Consider the following 19,314-nt stretch of genomic DNA (forward strand, 5'->3'; position numbering starts at 1 on the left):
TGTGTGGGGCTTCAGAGCGTCGATGCCAACGCCTGAGGGACAGTTCATTGCGGCATGGGGGTACTAATGTTCTGGCGCAAAAAATTAAAATTACCAATTACTTTTGTACCTGCTCTCTTCGTAACGCGGTTTTGGAGACGGATATGTTTACATCATTGATCATTTCTTTTTAGGCGAACCCTTCCTTTCTCCAGACGCTCCACCATGCGAAAAACAAAAAGAATACTAGTCACCTAGAATGAACTTCCTCGTACTGTGATGAGCGCTTCATTTGTTCTGCACCCAATCGCTTGAAACGAAGATATCCGCAACCTGCTGGTATGCTCAACTACACGAGCGCGCTTTCACGGTCTTTAGTCTCGGGAAACACTGGCAAATTCCCCGGTTGAATTAGGCGAAGTGTTGATCGTGCGCGGAGGATAACTGGGAAGTGCCCGAAGACAATATTTTTATTTCGTTCCTGCAGACCGCTCGGGAAAAGAGCATGATTATTATTTTTATCATGTGCTCTCAAAGGGATGAAATTCTAGCGCTCACAAAAACATTACAATGTTTTCTACTGGAGCCGTATCATCCTGTCCGCTTTTTTTTTGCTGTCTCATTTGTTACAATGGCAAATGTACGCATGCCTCCGGACCCACGTGATCAAAGAAAAACTGTATCTGAAATTTGGTGCACGTTAAACAATATATTACGTAAATCTGGCTTTAAGCGAGCAGCGCAATAACTGAAGTTGGATATTTTTAAAACAGTTTCATAACTGACGCTTTAAATTTTCGAAATTGTTTATTGCACTCACCGCGAGTCTGCTGTTCATCTCCAGGCTGACCTCCAAGCCATCTTTCGTGCACCAACCTGCAAATAAAACAAGGCAAGGGTTAGTTTGCACAATATGATAAAACGTATCGTAAACCTGCCCTTGTTTGGCAAGACCGAGGGACGCGCTCACTCCCAAGGCCGAGAAGCTATACAGACATGTGTCAGTAGAAATATAGGTCACGCGAAAACTAAATTCACATTGTTCTCCCTCGTGAATGTCTTCTGAACGTGAATGTTGTAAATGTCTTCTTGCGTAATTAACCAATTTTTCCACCACCCTTAGAACACTTGGCCAACAATGTATTCTGCTGAAGCCTAAGTTACGTTGCAACTACTGTACTTGGACAATGTGAAAGACTAGCATGACAATACTTTCCTTATTGAGTGGCATATAACCACGTGATATAAGTGGGACGATGTCCTCCATATTTCTGTTTAACAATAAGTTTACTGTACGATGACAGCCGTAGTTGGAAAAACCTGTAAATACATACCTTGCCGCGAAAATAACATGATTCAAGAGTCATGAGCCGTACTTTCCCGCCTGCGGTTTTTGTTTTTTGTTTCCGCTAAACTGCCATTGATACCAAGAGAAGTGCGCGCATGTTGTCAGAAGCAGTTATGTGCACACAGTAGCAGCGCGGCCGTATCACAAGAGTGCATATTAAGGAAGCTCCTCTTCTGAGAAATTAAAAAAAAAGAATATTTTAGCCAGAAATGTGTTCTCATAGAGGTGACAAAGGAGCGAGCATAGCCGCTATCATGTTTCCAAGCTAGTGCTTTGCTGACTTAATAGATAGATAATTACCACGAATATTGATTTGACGCCTTGATGTCTACCATCGAGTACACATCCCGTTAATGAAAGCGATACAAAGTGCATAATGACGTCTGCGTCATTGTTTGGTCTGTGTTCGTGAGCTCATATGCAAGAGGTCGGGGCCTAGCCAACACCCGCTACCATGCGTTGCAGAACCACAAATAAACCATTGCCAGACTTCTGCCCATTGAGACATCTACACGTGAATGACTCACCCACGTGTGACATCCAATTCGCGTTTCGCTAGCGCTACCAGAAATCCTACCAGGCGGCGAAAGGGCGACGACGAGCCCGATATGGACTCTGTTCCAGCGTAGAGCAGCGCCGTAAGGCGAGGATTCTCTAGATTTGGACCGCGTGGAACGTCAACGTCACCGAGGGCCCACCCTCCGCTTGAAACACAAAGATCCTGCGTGACACAGTCTTCCATGCACGACGTCATGTTGGATTGCACTGGATTGGATCTGCGGCCTTCGTGTTATACCTCTCATACTGAAAGCCGTCGTCGGCGTCTTCTTCTATGTGCGCCAAAGTAGATAGAGGTAAGGTTTCTGATTTCGTTGGATTGGATTGGGCTGAAGAAATTGTATTGATCAAGAAGATTAACAGGATGGGGATCAGTGACGCTCCGAAGGTCTGGTTCAATATACCCTCTTTAGGGGGCTGGCCGAAAGAACAAAATAAGGGGAAAGTTAAGCTCTGCCTTTAAGGGTATGACGCGATAGCGTACGCTAACACCGCACACATAAAGTCGAAAATTTGACATTTAAGACAAACTTTTTGTCGCAAAACGTAAGATTTTTTTATAGCCTGCAGCACCCACCACTACGCATGGTTGGTTGGTTGGTTGGTTGTACAACTTTTAATTACATCGGAAACGGTGAGTCGTGCGCCCGCGGATTAGAGGCTGACAGGTAGCCCTTGGCTTGTTACGGCCTCTTCCGCCAGATGGACGGTGCGGTGCTGGATCGCAGGGTCCGCGCTTCGCAGCGGGGTATCCCAGGCTTCTCTTCTTGTAATATTTTACCCTATCCCTGGAGATTATGGGCACTCCCAAATTATGTGGTTGAGGGTCCCTCTCGCCCCACAGTGTTTGCAGAGATTATTGTCCCTAAGATCTGGTAGCGCGTGTGACTCTTTCTGTAGTCTAGTACTTTTCTGTTGTAACTAGAAAAATTCTGGTGTTCCTACAGAAATAACTGTCGTCACAACAGGTTAGGGCCGAAACACACAGAAATTCTGTCGTGACAACAGAAAATTGTATGCAGTTTTTTTTTCAACTGTGTTCAGCCAAGCCATATGAACGTACATGCATGGCCTAGAGGTAACGTGTCTAACTGAGAATGCAAGGGTCTTGGCAGGCTGTTTCTGATATCACCATCCCATATGAAAGGAGAGGCTCGAGTTGGCAGCTCCTGTTAACGTCAGGCAACCTTAAGTCCAGTCGCTTCGCGGCCATGTTAGCGCCATGTGGAAAGATTTACATCGGACAAACGGGCCGGTGCATTATTGAGCGTTTAAGAGAGCATAAAATATCGCTCAAGAACGGAACAGGCTCGAATCTACCACTTTACTGCAAGGAATGCGGGAAAGAAGATAAAAGGATAGAAGTCATGCGAAGCCAGACTTCGAGATACAAGAATCGTCTTAAAAGTAAAGACACAGTTGCACGCGAACTGATTGAGGCCCACAAAATCGTTAAGAGTGGGAGTGCATGCATTAGCACTCCCTCAATCATAATATGCAAAGAAGAGTGTAAATTTTTAGATATGTTTTAGATATCATTGTCCACGCCTGTCCCTTCTGGTGCCTTATTTGTGATCGCGCGCGCATTTTTTCTCCTTTTGTTCCCCTGTTTCCTTCCCCCGCCCTCTAATGGCTATATAAACATCTGTTTTCTCAGCTTCAACAATTTGTTGCAAGTAGCGCATGTCCTGTCGTTTCATTATCTGTGTGCCGTCGTTGTTGCGCTGGAAATATTAGTAGCGCCATACCCGTGACGTGCCGCTCACAACGTCGATGACGATTCCAACGCCGGATATTCTGGTGAACAGAGTCTTTCAAGTTGGGCTCTGCAGATGTAAGAAGGCTAATCACCTTCAAGCACTAACACAGCCGTAACAAAACATGAGACGGCATCGCCGCACGCGTACGGTTGCACTGTGTTTCGAAAAAAAGGAAAAAAACGTGAACAGGATGTTTACCCTTGTCTTCATTAGAATTTCACCAACGGGAAAGGCGGCGCGGAATACTGGTTTTAGTCGGTGTGGGCAGCCATTCTAAACACAGGTGTGAAAGGGGAGAGGAAGGCAGACGCATAACCAAGTCAAAACGGCGCACATACAACACGAAGACACAGAAGAGAACAACACGGATGCGTTCCTGTCCGTGTTGTTCTCTTTCATGTCCTGTTATATGCGCGCTGTTTTGACATGGATCAATACGAACTCACCCAGCTTTCTATTTTATTGAACGCATTGCTAAGCACGCAAATTACACAAACCCTTAAGGAGGGCATCGGGCATGACGAGTTTGGTGAGTAAAATCATCTAGAGGGAAAATCAGTCATCTCGGCACGCTGTACCGGTCAACGACTGACGTCGCTCGATACGTGCATGTCTCCAGAACCCAAGTGGTCTAAATTTCCGGAGTCTGCCACTACGGCGTCTCTCATGACCCAAGTTGCCTTGGAACGTTAAACCCAAGAAACCAAATCAAACCATTCAGCAAAATTTCGCGGCACCTGTACTCTTCTTCTAATTTTCCACCTAGCAATATACGTTACACCGCATAGAAGACAGATAGGACCTCATAAGGAGTCATGGTAAAGATAGTCACCTACTGTTAATTCTACAAAATACAACCTTGGTTTTTAAACAGAAACTTTGACTTTTGTTTCCACCGCCTGTGATTTCACTTAATATTTCGTTTTATGTTTAATTCAGTTTTATGTTCATTTCAGGCAAATTTCATAGCGTTTTGATGTCTTGATGCTCCAAAAACGATTCATCGCAAATGATTTCATGGCCTTTACTACACAGACTTTCCTACCTCCGCAAGCAACCAAAATGTTGTCTTAAATAAATCAAGACGTCCCTTAAAAACGTCTGATTATCAGCTGGAGACGTGCACGTGAGTTCTGGAGACGTGCACGAGCACGTGAGTTCCCGTCTTTGTTTCTGCATGTCTTTCTCTGCTTCTGCGTAAATCGCAACTAAAAGACTATAAGAACTCGCGTTTTATTATTTGACAAAGTTTTGAATGCCTTGAAAGGGAAAAACCTACTCCTACCAAAAAAAGAAATGAAAAGTTGAAAGTTTTCAGCACGGACTCCATCTCATTGTGTGTAGCTTGTCGAAAGATGAACCGATAAAGACGTAACCAACTTTCAGATCCTGAAAAAAACCAATGCTTTCTTGATGTCCTCAAATTACATTCAGAAGTAGGCAGTGCAAACCCAATCCGATTACCTTCACTCGATTACTCTCGTGGGCGTTTCCTGTTCGCGGTTGACCCCCATAACGACCTCACTCCCCCCCTCCATTCAAAAAAGAAAAAATAGCCCCGAACGCACGCGAGCTACTATAGCCGAGACCTTCCCGGTACTTGAAAAAGCCTTACTTGTTCAGGTGTCCAGCAGGAAACAGCGGCAACGGAAAAAAAAAAAAAAAAGGTCAACCGCCCTCCACAAAATGATGGGGGCCTTAACGACGCAGTCACTGAATAAAATATTACTGTAAAGACGAATAAAAAATAAACGCGCAAAAAACACTCGTGAATAAAATACGATGCACCTCGGCGCCAGGAGAGGGAGCAAGATCCAGGGTAGAATGAGGAGGTCGTCGCTAATTAATTAGTCCGAGTTAGATATCCAGATTAACACGACACTCCTCTATCCACTAGCCTGTTTATCGCTTCTCTTGTTGCTGGCCTTTGACTTCTCTAATGCTTTGTGTTTACTTAGCCCCGGTCCAATAACACGGTCTCCGTGTTCTCTGATAGCACCTTGCACGCACATTTAGCGACACACTCTCTCCTTGCATAGCCGAGCATGCATAATTATTTGATGGCGGACGCAACGCTTGCGGCTCGCTTGTTTGGGTGTTGAGGACGAAAAGCAGGGAATAACCGCTAGTAAAAAATTAAAGAGCACTGCAGAATCTGCATTGGAGTAATGCGAAAGCACCGGTGCGCTGTTGGTTGCTTCTGGTTGCTTATAGTTGGTTATTTCACTTCTATTTCGCGCGCCAATCCCTTCGTATGATCTTTCTCGGCTCTACTTCTGGTTGCGTGAAGTTACATCCTCCACGTCACATTAATTCACTTCTTTTTTATTCGTTTTAGTATTCGGTACTTTCAAATAGCGCGCCAATCCCTTCCTATGCCCTTTTTTGGCTCGACTTCGGGTTGCCTGACGTCACATCCTTGACGTCACCATAATTGACTGATTTAATTAACTATTTTAGTATTTCATACATTCAAATGTGGAGCCAAGCCATTGGCTAATGAGACCATTTTGCCTTTACTTTTACATTTTTTGCGTCTAACTAAAAACCTAACTAACTTATTGACCTAATTATTTATTCGGACATAACGTTACGTCCCCATCTATCGATTGACACCACTAATTAACCTCTACCACTTCTCAATTACTCACAACTGCTGCGGACATTTAAAATTTTGCTTCTAATTAATTACCTAATAAACTTATTGGCATAATTATTTAATCGGACACAACAATATGTCACTCTCTATCGAACTGACACAACTCATTAACCTCTACCACTTCTTAATTACTCCTAACTGTTGCGGACACGATTTTGCGGATGCGGTCTGCGGACAGAAATTTGTGAATATAGCGAAGTAATGCTTTCGCATTAAAAAGGTCCTTTTGTACGCCAGTCTTCAAAGGCTTTGCGTATGACGTCACTCTTGTATGATGTCCCGAACCTGCTCTAAATGATGCCTGTTGACATAAGACGGGACAGCTAACGAAGAATTTGGTAAATATTTAGAGTATAGTAGCTGCGAATATACATAAAAAGACCGCAAGCTGACTCTTGCCTTATACACTATATATAAATTATTGGTCCTGCGCCACACATAGCGTTCTCACAAATTTGATAATGCATCAAGCATTCGAGGACCAGACGGGCATGAGGGTGGGATTTGCAACATACAGAAGGGTTTGTTTCGCGCCTTTGCATGACTTCGCGAAACACCCCACGAGCGAGGACATAGGACGTATAAGGGATAGAACAAACCTCAGTGCACACAAATTCAATTGGGAAAATTTTTTCTTTGGGCGAAAATAGCGGAAGAAAATTTGCTGACGTCCACTGCAACCCATATTTGGTAAGTCTCCAGCACGCTCGATATTTGCACAACAGGAGTAGGAATTTGCTTCAAAAGGCTCACAAAGCTCCCGATCATGAATTCAATTGTCGGAAGTCTACTTTTTGCCCTTAACCAGAATTCTAAAGCTCAATTTCGCGGGTAATCAAACTGAGCATACGTGTACGTCACATTATCCCCTAGCAAAAAAAAAGAAGTGCTTGAGAGGGGAATTCTGGCTCTACTGGCTAGCCATATAAAAAAAAAGAGCTAGGAAATACGAAGCTACAACCATCATATTAACTCACGAAGCTTGCTACAGTGAGAAATCAAAGTACTGCAACAGCGTTCTCAGTCAAGTTAGGTTCATAAAATAAAGAAGCCCGAAAACAGACCGAAGACAGGCCTCACAGCAGGAGAACCAGCGTCCATCTTAGCCCTTCCGCGTGGCGTGTCAGTGCGTTCTTATTTGGGGTTTGGAAACTGCTCCTGAGTGCACGTATAAGCCCCACGGACTATCCAGCGCCACATATGTACCGGCAGCATCGCCTTTGCTCCGGAACATGTATTACACCCCCCTTCCACCCTTCTTTTCCTGGCAAGGCGGCCCATGCCTTCAGACTGACGGGAACAGAGTAATAAAGCATCTTTCAGTAGGCTTGCATGAGGAATACAGAAGCAGCTCGGAAAGCAGCCTAGCGGCACAGCACGTAGCAAGTATGATGACGAATCCACTACGATGACCACGACGTTGCTGCAACGCCTGGTTGGAGCCGACACTCGGAACCATTCCTACCCCTTTCTGCGCCTATTATGGTCCCACCTTGTTTTGGCCACTGGCGCTCTACTCATCCATGTATCCCCCCGTTTCTTCCTTCCCTTTCCCTCATCGGCTCCCCTCGTCTCTCTCTTTTAGTTATTCCTGGTTTCCATAGCAACGGAAAGTCGTGACCGCTGAGCACAATGCATTGCACACCACGAGTATATAGCGTATATACGTATCACCACACCAATGCCGCCACGCAGGATAAGGAAAAACTAACCCCACAGGAGCGCCCCTAGTAAGCCCAGTCCAGGGACGTGTCCTGCAAGTCTGACGAAGAAGTCAAAGTTATTCAATTTGTGGCGTTGACAATGGTATTCGTTGTGGAAAGAGAGTGGGAATGAGAAAGAGAGAGCGCTTCTGGCGTTACGGGTAAGGAAGCGAAAAAGAGCTAGAGCCGGCCCAGGAGAATTGTTCAGCGAGGTCGGCTGAACCAAATCAACTCTGCTGGTGAACACTTCAAGAAGTTGGCGACGCTTTTTTTTATCTCACAAAAAGAATGTTTGTTTCGAAATCGAAGCACACATCAATTTCTTCTTTTTCAACGTGACCCTCACACTGAGTGTTTATTTCGTTGCCTAAAACAATACGTCTGCCTTTTATGAAGGAAGACTGCTCAAAAGAAAGGAATTGAATATAATAAGAGACAATGGCCTGCAATCAATATTATTTTTAACTCTTTCGCCGAGAAATAAGAAGGCAGTGATAGCGCTTCGCCTGTACTGACTATCACATTTTGAACATGTCTACTGATTTCACTTGGTGTAGGCTGCCTGCAATGCCCTATCGGCCTGAAAATTATTCTAGCACCTGCTTGAAAGCTGATAGCGTACGCCGCAGTTGCTCGGTAAACAAAAGGGTATATTCTGAACAATGAGAAACGGGCCTTTCCTTGATAACATTGTTTGGATAGATGTTTTCAACGTTGAGCATTTCCACAAATTCAACGATTGATCCACTGGTTGATTTACTAGTCGTTTAATTATATGAGATTGTTAGATGATTTATTGTTTCATTTATAGATAAACAGGTAATCCATGAACTGAGCAACCGATTTGTCAATCATCCGCCAAATATTTAAAAAAGGGTCGATTCATTGACCCACCAAATGACCGATTCATTTCTTACTTGCCGATCACCCACACCTCACCACTAGGGTGTTTTCACATCGTCGCCGTCGAAATGCGTCCACCGGAGCAGAGATCGAACACGATCTGAGCAACTGAACGCTAAACCCATTGGACCGGTGCGGCTGGCGAATAATGTATAAAAAAAGAAAACGCTCGTCAAACACCGCGGATTCACATGAATGGAGGCAACTTTGTTTACGTTCCTCCGAACTTTCCAATTGCGTTAGCCGGCTCTGCACCTGAACGATTGCCAATAAAGGCTATCTTCTTTGCTAACACAGCATGGAGCTAGAAAGCGGGCCAAGGTAGGAGGTGAAGCGAAAGCGGAGGAAAGACCTCGCTGGCGAAAGCAAAGCAAAATATATAAAGGCAGGAGGGACGCTAGCAGTACCTTCCCGCAGGAAACGATAATCGAGATATCGGGGGAAGAGCACTAAATTGATCGTCTTTTCGCGTGCGGCCATCATCGGTAGGAGATGGAGGGGGGGGGGGGGGGGGGGGGGGGATGTGCACGCCTTTTCCGGGAATGCTCGCGATCAGAGCCACAGTCAGAACCGCTTCTAGTGCGGGGAAGCTCACGCACTCCTAAAAGTGGTAGAGGAGAATGACAAAGGGCACCTTTATCAGTTTGTTATAATTTTTTTTATACCGTGAGCAAGGCTACGTTGATGCAAGTAGGCGCGCACATGAGGCAGCTATATAACCAAGGTATGCGATGAGTGCACCTTCAGTGTATTTACGATCATATGAAAAGGGAAGTCTTAGGATGACTCCTCCTCTGACCCCCCGCTTGCCTGGATTCCCAACTTGCTACGTGACCGAGTGTAAACAAAACAGGAGATCACCCTTTTTTTCTCCCGTGACCCTGCGTTAAGCAGCTGAGCGCTCTAGCTTGTGCGCCATTGAGGTGGGTGAGGACAAAAAGAATTATTAAATGACGAAAAAAAAAAAGAAAGAAAAGAATGAATGAACAAAAAAAACGTAGAAGTAAGCAATGCAGGACGCGGAGAAGCGTTTTAGGATTAGACGACGGAATCACAAAGCAGGAGAAAGAACGAGAAACAATGACCGTAAATCTCAAGTTCATGATCCTCGCTACAAGTCACTCGTGAAATCTAACCACGTGCTGTAAGTTTAAATGTAGTGAACGGACAAAGTTCCTGCGTGGAAGTAAATCTCAGTGTTCACAACATCTAGGGAAAAAAAAGGTTTTTGATTGAAGGGATACCGGCAAGGGACAAAGCACAAAAATGGAGCCAGTCGCTAACGTACCCCCACTTTCTCCGTGAAAGCGTACGTGTAAAAAAAGCACAAATGAAGCAAGTGCTGCACAAAGCGCCATTAAACGATGACACTATAGCTTTTTTTCCCCTAGCACGGTAGAAAAAAAAAAACAAGAAACGAAGTGCACGATTCACGAGTATTAATGGTGCCCGTACTAAACGCGCTTTTGCCACATCAGATCTTTCCTTCTCATGAAAGTAATTGTGCCACCAGGACTGACGTAAAAGAGCTGAAACTCCTTTTTGATGGACCTTCAGTTCGCCGTGCGATAGCAGATAGCCGGTGCAATATAACGATCGAAGCAGGGGCATTGATACATTCCTCACTGAGTCTCTCTTCCTCTCCCATTAGAACAGCGCGATAAAAAGTTCCCGAAATAGTATCGTCATTTTGTTGCCCACCGGAAGCGGCGTTTGCGAGAAAGAGAAGGTGCCGGCTGACAGAGCTTCCGGGATACCAAAGCCCCCGTGCGTCATGCGGCTACCGAAACGCGTGGGCGGGTGGGTGCGATAATGGCCTCAGGCGAGAGTGCGAAGTTTCCCTTGTACAGGAAGCAGTGGTTTCAAAGACTACGCCGCCACCAAAACAAACTGGGTGACCTGTGCTTACAGTAAACCGACGCCAGAGTATGATTTACGGGCCCTCTCTTTGCGGTGCTTCAGGTGCAACGACCTAAGAACCGATACAAATACTTTTCTTTTTTGCGCAAGAAAAAAAAATAGTCTGCGCTCAAATATACCGAAACTGAAGCCGGTGATTCTAATTTATCCTGAATTTAGCACGTTCGCTGTCTCTTGCGCTTATAAAAGGGCCCTTACTGCTGAAAATTTGGCAATTAGAACACTTCAATGCGGTCGCGCTAAGAATTTACCATTTCACGGATACAGAGGTGTGAGCTCCCCTTCACTCGGACTCATCTGCGTTCAAACTATTCAGGTGTCAGCATACATGACCTCCTGCTATCATTCCGCCCACTGTGAATCAGTTATAACGTACCAATTTCGAACACTTGAACTAAGAAGCCCTCTGGAGAACCACTGGTTTCTTGTCCTCTCAATACACTTAGGACGTGGGGAAGACGCTGAGTTTCTAAACTGTTCGTACTCCGGTCATTCAAACCCAGTCATATTAGCGCCGCTACTTATTTTTTGTTTTATTTTCCTTGTAACTGCTAAACTAGAAAATATATCAACGTATAGTACGTCCGCCCCCATACCGTCTCCTTAATGTGTCTGGCTTTCTGGTGCTGCCATCTATGTGCGAACCGTTCAACCATCCCCCCAAGCCAAACAAATCCGTCTGAGCGAGTCTCGCTCACGATTCTGCCGAAACAGACGCTCCTGCCTGAGCGGGCTAATTTCAACAGACCCTGCGTTTCTCCAGCCCCCCTCCCCCCTACCCCTCTCTCTCTCTCTCTCTCTCTCTCTCTCTCTCTCTCTCTCTCTCTCTCTCTCTCTCTCTCTCTCTCTCTCTCTCTCTCTCCCTCTCTCTCTCTCTCTCTCTCTTCCTATCCCTCTCAGTGTTCTTAAACAGGAGGGGCGCGTTCGGGACAATCAATTTTTCCAACTCCAGTGCCGAAGCATCTTCCGGGCGGGTTGACACGAGCTCGCCATTTGTTCGACCGCTCGCGGTCCCGACGGGGACTCTCCGAGAGAAGAAAAGTCTTCAAACGGACACTCTTTGGAGCGAACGTATCCAAGAAGGCTACGTCTCCGCGCCTCTAATGGCTTTAACGAGGTCTGTCTGTCCGCCGTTAACGACGCCAAGCGTGCGAGACGAGGCAAACTAAGAACAGCACAGCCTTTGTCTCTTGTTGACCGATCGGGAAACAGAATAATAGGGGAGACATAGGCTTTGGCTCATGCCACAGATGTCTCCGTTGGGAAAACACTGAGCATGTAGCTCAAATAATTAAGTATCCGAAGGAACTTATCAAGTTGGGCGTTTGCATATGCCTCTATCACGCACAGAGCCCATCGTGCTGATGTCTTGCAGTCATTTGCTGCATTGTTCATCTTGGCGCGTGTCATATGACTCATATCCCCAGGCAGCACGAAACATTGGCTCAATATTGGCACAGTGTTTATAATAACCGGCCCAGCATAGGACTAGTGCATTTCAAATGCAGTGCCAACATCGGGGCGATGGTGTGTGTCGCCTGGGTCGCGTCGTGCCCTTCTTTGTGTACGATTGCCTATATTGGCAACAAACTGTCTCCACAGTGTTTCCAACAAAGTTATACCTAATTTTCACTTTCATGTACCTCTCGCAATAAAACTGTGCAGTGTTGTTCTAATGAAGCACTTAATTGATTTTTGCCTTGTGGTTTACTGCAAAAAGAAGCCAGACGACAGGGTTTTCTTCTTAGTCGCACAGTGCAGCACGTATCAACATCATAAAGTCCAAAAGGTCTCGAAGGGTTAGGATGAGGGTTTTAGAGGTTTAGAGCCTAATGGATGTCCAAAATGCTTCGCTAATCTGATTGAGAAACAAGCCCCTTTTGGTTACTTTTGGCGAAGAATGTGGATATGTGCGCGCTGCAGATACCATAATTATTGCAACTTAACTTGCCCCCCTTGTCTTCTCATGTGAGCTTCGGAATAAATCATATTTAGGGCTGGTTTTCGTCTTGGGGACGTTTTTTCCTAGTTGCCGCTTCTTTAGTGGATGTTTTTTCCGGGGCCGTATCTTCCGGAAGGCGTCCCACATGTTACTGGGGATGAACAAAGGGCGATTCCTAGTAGCTCCAGGACGAATGAAGCGGCTGGGCTAAAGCCAAAAGGACGCTCAGTTGTGGATGTGTCGGGAAGCGACCGGAAAGTCCGATGTTGCAAGGAGATATATCACATAGCAACATGGAGTGTAAGATCTATGACGCAAGGTAAACTGGATATCGTCAAGCGAGAAATGGACGGATTGAACATTGATATCTTGGGTATCAGCGAGCTCAAGTGGACCGGAATGGGAGAATTTAACTCCGGCGACCATTATGTCTTTTATTGTGCGCACGAATCCAAGAGAAGGAATGGGGTCGCTCTCATAGTAAACAGAAGAATGGGCAAAGCAGTCCTAGGGTACAACCCCAAAAACGACCGAATGATTTCACTTCGGATCCAAGGTCATCCTTTCAACATAACAGTTATCCAAGTCTATGCACCGACCACTACTGCTGAAGAAGCTGACGTTGAGAGATTTTATGCGGACCTACAATGCCTTTTAGACCGCACCCCATCATCAGACGTCATTTTTCTCGTAGGAGACTGGAATGCTAAGGTAGGGAGTGAAGAAATATCCGGAATTACAGGCAAGTTCGGTCTTGGTGAGCCAAATGAAGCTGGGCAGAGGCTAGTAGAGTTTTGTCAAGAAGACAACCTGACCATAGCGAATACTCATTTTCAACAGCACAAGAGGCGCCTGTACACATGGACTTCACCGGACGGTCTGTACATGAATCAGATCGATTATATTATTTGCCGACAGAGATGGAGAAGCGCTATACAAGCAGCAAAAACAAGGCCTGGGGCCGATTGTGGCACCGATCATCAGCTTCTTGTTGCCAAGATTAAGCTTCGATTGAGGAAAATGCAGAAAACTAGAAGGCCTTTCATGTATAATCTGGATCAAGTTCCATTAGAATATGCTGTGGAAGTGAGGAATCGATTTCAAGAATTAGATCTAGAAGACAAAGAGCCCGAAGAGATGTGGACTGATGTTCGGGATATAATACAAGAAGTTGCTACTAAGGTAGTTCCAAAGCAAAAGAAATTCAAGAAAGCAAACTGGTTATCTGAAGAGGCATTGCAAATAGCTGAGGAAAGGAGGACGGCAAAAGTTATGGGGGAAAGAGAAAGATACAAGGTTCTCAATGTGGATTTTCAGAAAATAGCAAGGAGAGATAAGAATGCCTTCTTGAACATACAGTGCCAAGCAGTTGAGGACAACAGCCAATTAAGGAACACAAGAGCTCTGTATAAGACAATCAAAGATATCAAAGGAAGCTTCTGTGCTAAGATGGGCGTGATAAAGGACAAACGAGGCAAGGACCTCACTGAAGCCGCAGAGATAAAGAAGAGGTGGCAGGAATACACAGAAGAACTGTACAAGAAGGACCCGAATGTGTAAACCCAACATAAGACGATTGTGATCACTGATCTCGAGCCGGGCATCCTGAAGAGTAAAGTTGAATGGGCCTTAGCCAGCCTTGCTAAGAACAAAGCTAGCGGAATTGATAGCATTCCAGCTGAGTTGCTTCAAAACCTCAACCATGACGCTGTTAACATTCTGCATACATTATGTCAGAAGATTTGGACAACCCTGCAGTGGCCACAGGATTGGAAGAGGTCAGTTTACATCCCCATTCCAAAGAAAGGCAGTACCAAAGATTGTTCCAACTACCGCACGATCGCGCTTATTTCGCATGCTAGCAAGGTGATGTTGAAAATCCTCCAAGGTAGGCTGCAGCAGTATGTGGATCGGGAGCTTCCGGACGTGCAAGCTGGGTTTCGCAAGGGCAGAGGAACTAGAGACCAAGTTGCCAACCTTCGCTGGATCATGGAAAAAGCAAGAGAGTTCCAGAAACCCATCTACTTCTGCTTTATTGATTATGCGAAAGCGTTTGACCGCGTAGATCACAGCAGATTGTGGCAAGCTCTCCAAGAGATGGGAGTTCCAGTTCACCTCTTCTGTCTCCTCAGGAACCTGTATGAAGGGCAAGAGGCCACAGTCAGAACTGGGCATGGTCTTACTGATTGGTTTCTGATTGAGAAAGGAGTGAGGCAAGGCTGCATACTGTCGCCCTGCCTATTTAACCTATATGCAGAGTGCATCATGAGGAAGGCTGGTCTGGACGAGTGTTCAGCTGGAGTGAAGATTGCTGGAAAATGTATCAACAACCTTAGATATGCGGATGATACCACTTTAATGGCAGAAAGTGAAGTGGAACTCAAGAGACTTCTGATGCGCGTACAAGAAGAGAGTGAGAAGTTTGGGCTTAAACTGAACATTAAAAAGACAAAGATCATGGCGTCTTGCCCTATCAAGTCCTGGAGCATCAAGGGACAAGAAGTGGAAGGTGTGACAGATTTTCTCTTCTTGGGCTCCAAGATTACCTCGGAAGGAGACTGCAGCCATGAAATTAGGAGACGCCTGCTTCTGGGAAAGAGAGCAATGGTTAGCCTTGTCCGCCTAGTAAAGAGCAGAGACATTAGTCTGCCAACCAAGATCCGTATAACTCGTGCTATGGTCTTTCCAGTTGTGATGTATGGATGCGAGAGTTGGACTGTGAAAAAGGCTGACCGCCGAAGAATTGACGCGTTTGAATTGTGGTGCTGGCGAAGACTCTTGAGAGTTGCTTGGACTGCCAGAAGATCAAATCAGTCAATATTGTCGACCATAAACCCTGACTGCTCATTGGAGGGTCAAATTCTAAAGTTAAAGCTCAGCTACTTTGGTCATCTGATGAGCAGAGAGGAGTCGCTGGAGAAAGATTTGATGTTGGGAAAGGTTGAGGGTCGCCGGAGAAGCGGTAGGTAGCGAACGCGATGGTTAGATGGCATCCTCGAGGCACTGCAGATGAAGTTATGTGATGTTAGGAAGATAGTGAGAGACCGGAAAGCGTGGCGTGACATGGTCAATAGGGTCACGAAGAGTCGGACACGACTGAAAGACTGAACTGAATCTTCCGGGAACCTATTTTCCGGAAACGTTTTTACTTACACCCGGACAAGGCTACGTTCAGTCGCGTCTTCTTGTGATCAAGTGTTCACACACGATTATTTATGCCAGCATAAACCTAGGATGTTCACATCCGCTTGGACGTGATATTCACCTTAACAAATGAAAAGACCGATATGGGCTCAATAGTTTTTACTGTATGGTTTCAGTTATCTTTCATATGTATAGCAAAAAAGCTCCTTGGGACACTTCAGGTCTCGCTAAGTACCTTACGGTTCCCTGAAACTCCCTCGTCCTATACACAGTGAAAGAAATGGCGCAGAAATGTCAGCGCAGGATCTTTACGTCACAAGTAGTCATCGCGCTGCGCACATTAGCAATCATGAGGCATCCACAGCTTACCCGCGGTGATGGTACAGTGGTTACGGTGCTCGACTGCTGTGCCCAAGAATACCGGATCGAATCCCGGCCTCGGCTTCCGCTTTTCCATTTAGGCGAAAAGCAATTCGCCCATGTGGTGTGCGATTTTAGTAAACGTTTAAAAAACCCCAGGCGGAAATTTTCGGTGCCCTCCACTACGGCGTCTCTCATAGCCTGAGTTTCTTTGGAACGTTAAACCCAATAAAACTTGACGTTCACAGCTGTTACAGAATGCCAAGTATAGAATAAACAATACAAAATGTCACACATACACATCACTTGCTCTTTAATTAATATTTGGGCCAGTCATGCAACACATTATCGCGGACAGTCGACTGTGTAATTTGTCGAAGTACATAATCTCATCAGTATATGCAGCCAATGCTTGGACACTCGCTTAGCAGTTCATACGAGATAGCATATGTGCGTCGTAATTTTCTTTATCACATTGAGAGAAACAAACGCAACGATCGTCGTGCCTTTCTGACAGCAATGTTTGGCACAGCTAACGGAGAAAGCCCGGATTTGTCTCCATGAAAGTCACACATTTTACGCGGAAGGTCTTACAGCTCGTTCAATCGCAAAGACGTAGCTGCACGCCAGTTGCGGTTCGGGTTTAGTAGGAAGCGATCGGAACTTGGTGGAAAAAAATGGAGGCCTCTAGTTGAAGTGGTGTCTCCTTCAATACGGCGCTGGTGGTGGTTGCAAACGTTATTAAGAAATGTGGGCAATAAATGTAATATCATAATGATGAGATTGCTCTTGGATGCATGCTGTGACCGAAAGGTATGCGTGGTTCAGGTGCTCACCGAGAGCTGTGATAGACACTGCGCAAATTCCTTCCCCCCCCCCCCCACTTAAACAAAAAAAAAAATAAAAAAATTGCTGAATGAGAATGTGGTTCTTCAAGGCACTATTGCGTTTATCTTTAGGCTATCCCTGGACGTCATCCTCCTTTTTACCTTTCAACTTTGCCGAACAGAAACCAGCATTATTCAGCGCACGCACTTCCTCACGATCATTATCATGAATTTAAAAAAGGGGCAAGAGTGGACGTATTTTACAGATATTCGTAGAGCCCTGATAACGAAGTTCAGATAAGGAGCTCTGCGTCAATTACCTCTCTTATCACAGCCATTTCTGAAAAACAATTCGCTAGGGCTGCTTACTAATACTCTCTTTCGATCCCAGCAAAGTTCTGCGCATGAATTCTCTACACATGAAGCAAAAAAAGTGTACGGCGTAAAATACATAGTTGTTAAGCCAACCTCTATGTGCGATTGTTGTCCCCTGGTAGTAAAACCATGAACTCCACCATAACAACCACAATCTCAGTTGACGATAACAGACGGGTATTACGCGTACCACCAGCTTCATTGTCACATCGTCCCCAAAGAATGTTGTTTCATATTGTGGCAGGCTCATTACCAGCGTCGCGTCATCAACATATCTTCCTCGGCTATCTAGCTCTATAATGTGGAATATTTTAGCCTAAACTGCTATGTGGTCGAGCTTTTTTTTTTTTTACTTACTAGCGACAGCATATGACTGATATGTGTGATCAACCAAGAAGCTCTCGTAATCACGAAGTCGATGCGGCATTTTATTTGTTTGTTTGTTTTGTGGGTTTTACCTTTCCAAAGCTACTCAGGCTATAAGAGACTCCATTTTATTTGTGAAGTATCACGTGCGTGACATTACGCGTTAACAGTCTTCCACTGTACGTTCCCGTTTTATGATATTTCGGCTTACTGCCTCACTCATGAGGGATTCATTCAGAAATGAAGTTCTTAGGCGTGGCTGTATTGTTCTCTATTTACCAAGAATTACCTCGTTCAAACCCTGGTCCCCGTACGCCCTGGTGTGGAAAGGCGATCAAGTCATCTCGTTGGACCTATGCAAAGTGGCCTTTATAACTGGCGCTCTCATATGAGTGTACGAGGGTGCAGAGAACGTGCTTTGTACAACTACGTCTACTCGTTCTCCCCACAAGAAGACGGCAATTCCTGCAGACATTTCTCGAGTGTATACGTTGCGTGCTGGATGCGCCAACAGAACATTTTAGTGCACGTCGCACAGAAGATGTAACGCAGTGCATTTGCTGCCTTTGGTCATGACTAGCAACAACCGAGATTGAGGTGTCCATATTAGACTCACAATCTTCACGCCGCGTTCACTGAGTCACCTTGGTGTTCCATAATAATGGAAGCCACGTTCAAAAACTCAACAGAACTTCAATTATTTACTTCGAATGTAGTACAAACTGCACAAACCATACCTTGTTATAAACTTAGGAGTTTTTTCATGGAACCAATAAACTGGGACCAGTATCGTCCGATGTGGACTAATTGACGAAATAAAGGACTACACCTGTCTACCAGTTGATGTTAAACAATAAAAAACGTAGAAATGTGGGCATCCGACCTTTTTTAAAGTTTCACTAAGTTATACAAGAACAAGTAGTTACGAACTTTTCGGACACGGACATTTGATAGCAAGGTTCCATCTCCATTGTCAAAAGATACAACTGATTGAGAACACAAACTTTTCACGAGAACACTTTGTGGAGTTACGTCCGAGAAACCTGATAGTCGCGTAAAAGCTCAGTTCCTAGAATATCCCGCCAGAGACGTCCAAGCTACCACTATACGGAAGAAACAAACTCTTTACTTAACATGTCAACAAGGGCTGGACTGTATACTTTGCTTCGCTTCTTATATTTTTAGGTTATTTTGATGTATTTAGGTCCCGCCCATTTTTAACGTAGGAGTGACAAGTATATGAAAGTTGCCCAAACTCTGATAGGTGTCAAGCTCCGTCAGCCCATGTTAAGCGGCAAAGAAACCCCCATTGCATCTGCATATCTATGCAGCCCGCGAGTTTGTTTCCTACTCTGATTTCCGTCGAATAAGCGAACAGCGAATAGCAGCACTCAAAGCACAAGGCTAAATATTCTTTTTGTTGAAATGTAACTAAAATTCTCAAAAAAGGGAATTTCTTTAAATCTTTCA

At 45.1% G+C, this 19,314-nt stretch overlaps 1 long non-coding RNA gene across 1 annotated transcript in view; it reads right to left on the reverse strand.

Moving 5' to 3' along the window:
- Positions 1-796: 796 nt before the first annotated feature.
- The window catches only part of LOC146176685 (uncharacterized), a 184,256-nt gene continuing 165,738 nt past the window's right edge, over positions 797-19,314 (reverse strand). Inside the window, exon 3 of the long non-coding RNA XR_014701554.1 lies at positions 797-855. This is a non-coding gene — a long non-coding RNA (uncharacterized LOC146176685). The remainder of the gene's footprint in view (positions 856-19,314) is intronic.

Source organism: Amblyomma maculatum, chromosome 10 (genome assembly GCF_055883805.1).
Source record: "Amblyomma maculatum isolate TAMU_Amacu chromosome 10, ASM5588380v1, whole genome shotgun sequence".
NCBI classification, from domain to species: domain Eukaryota; kingdom Metazoa; phylum Arthropoda; class Arachnida; order Ixodida; family Ixodidae; genus Amblyomma; species Amblyomma maculatum.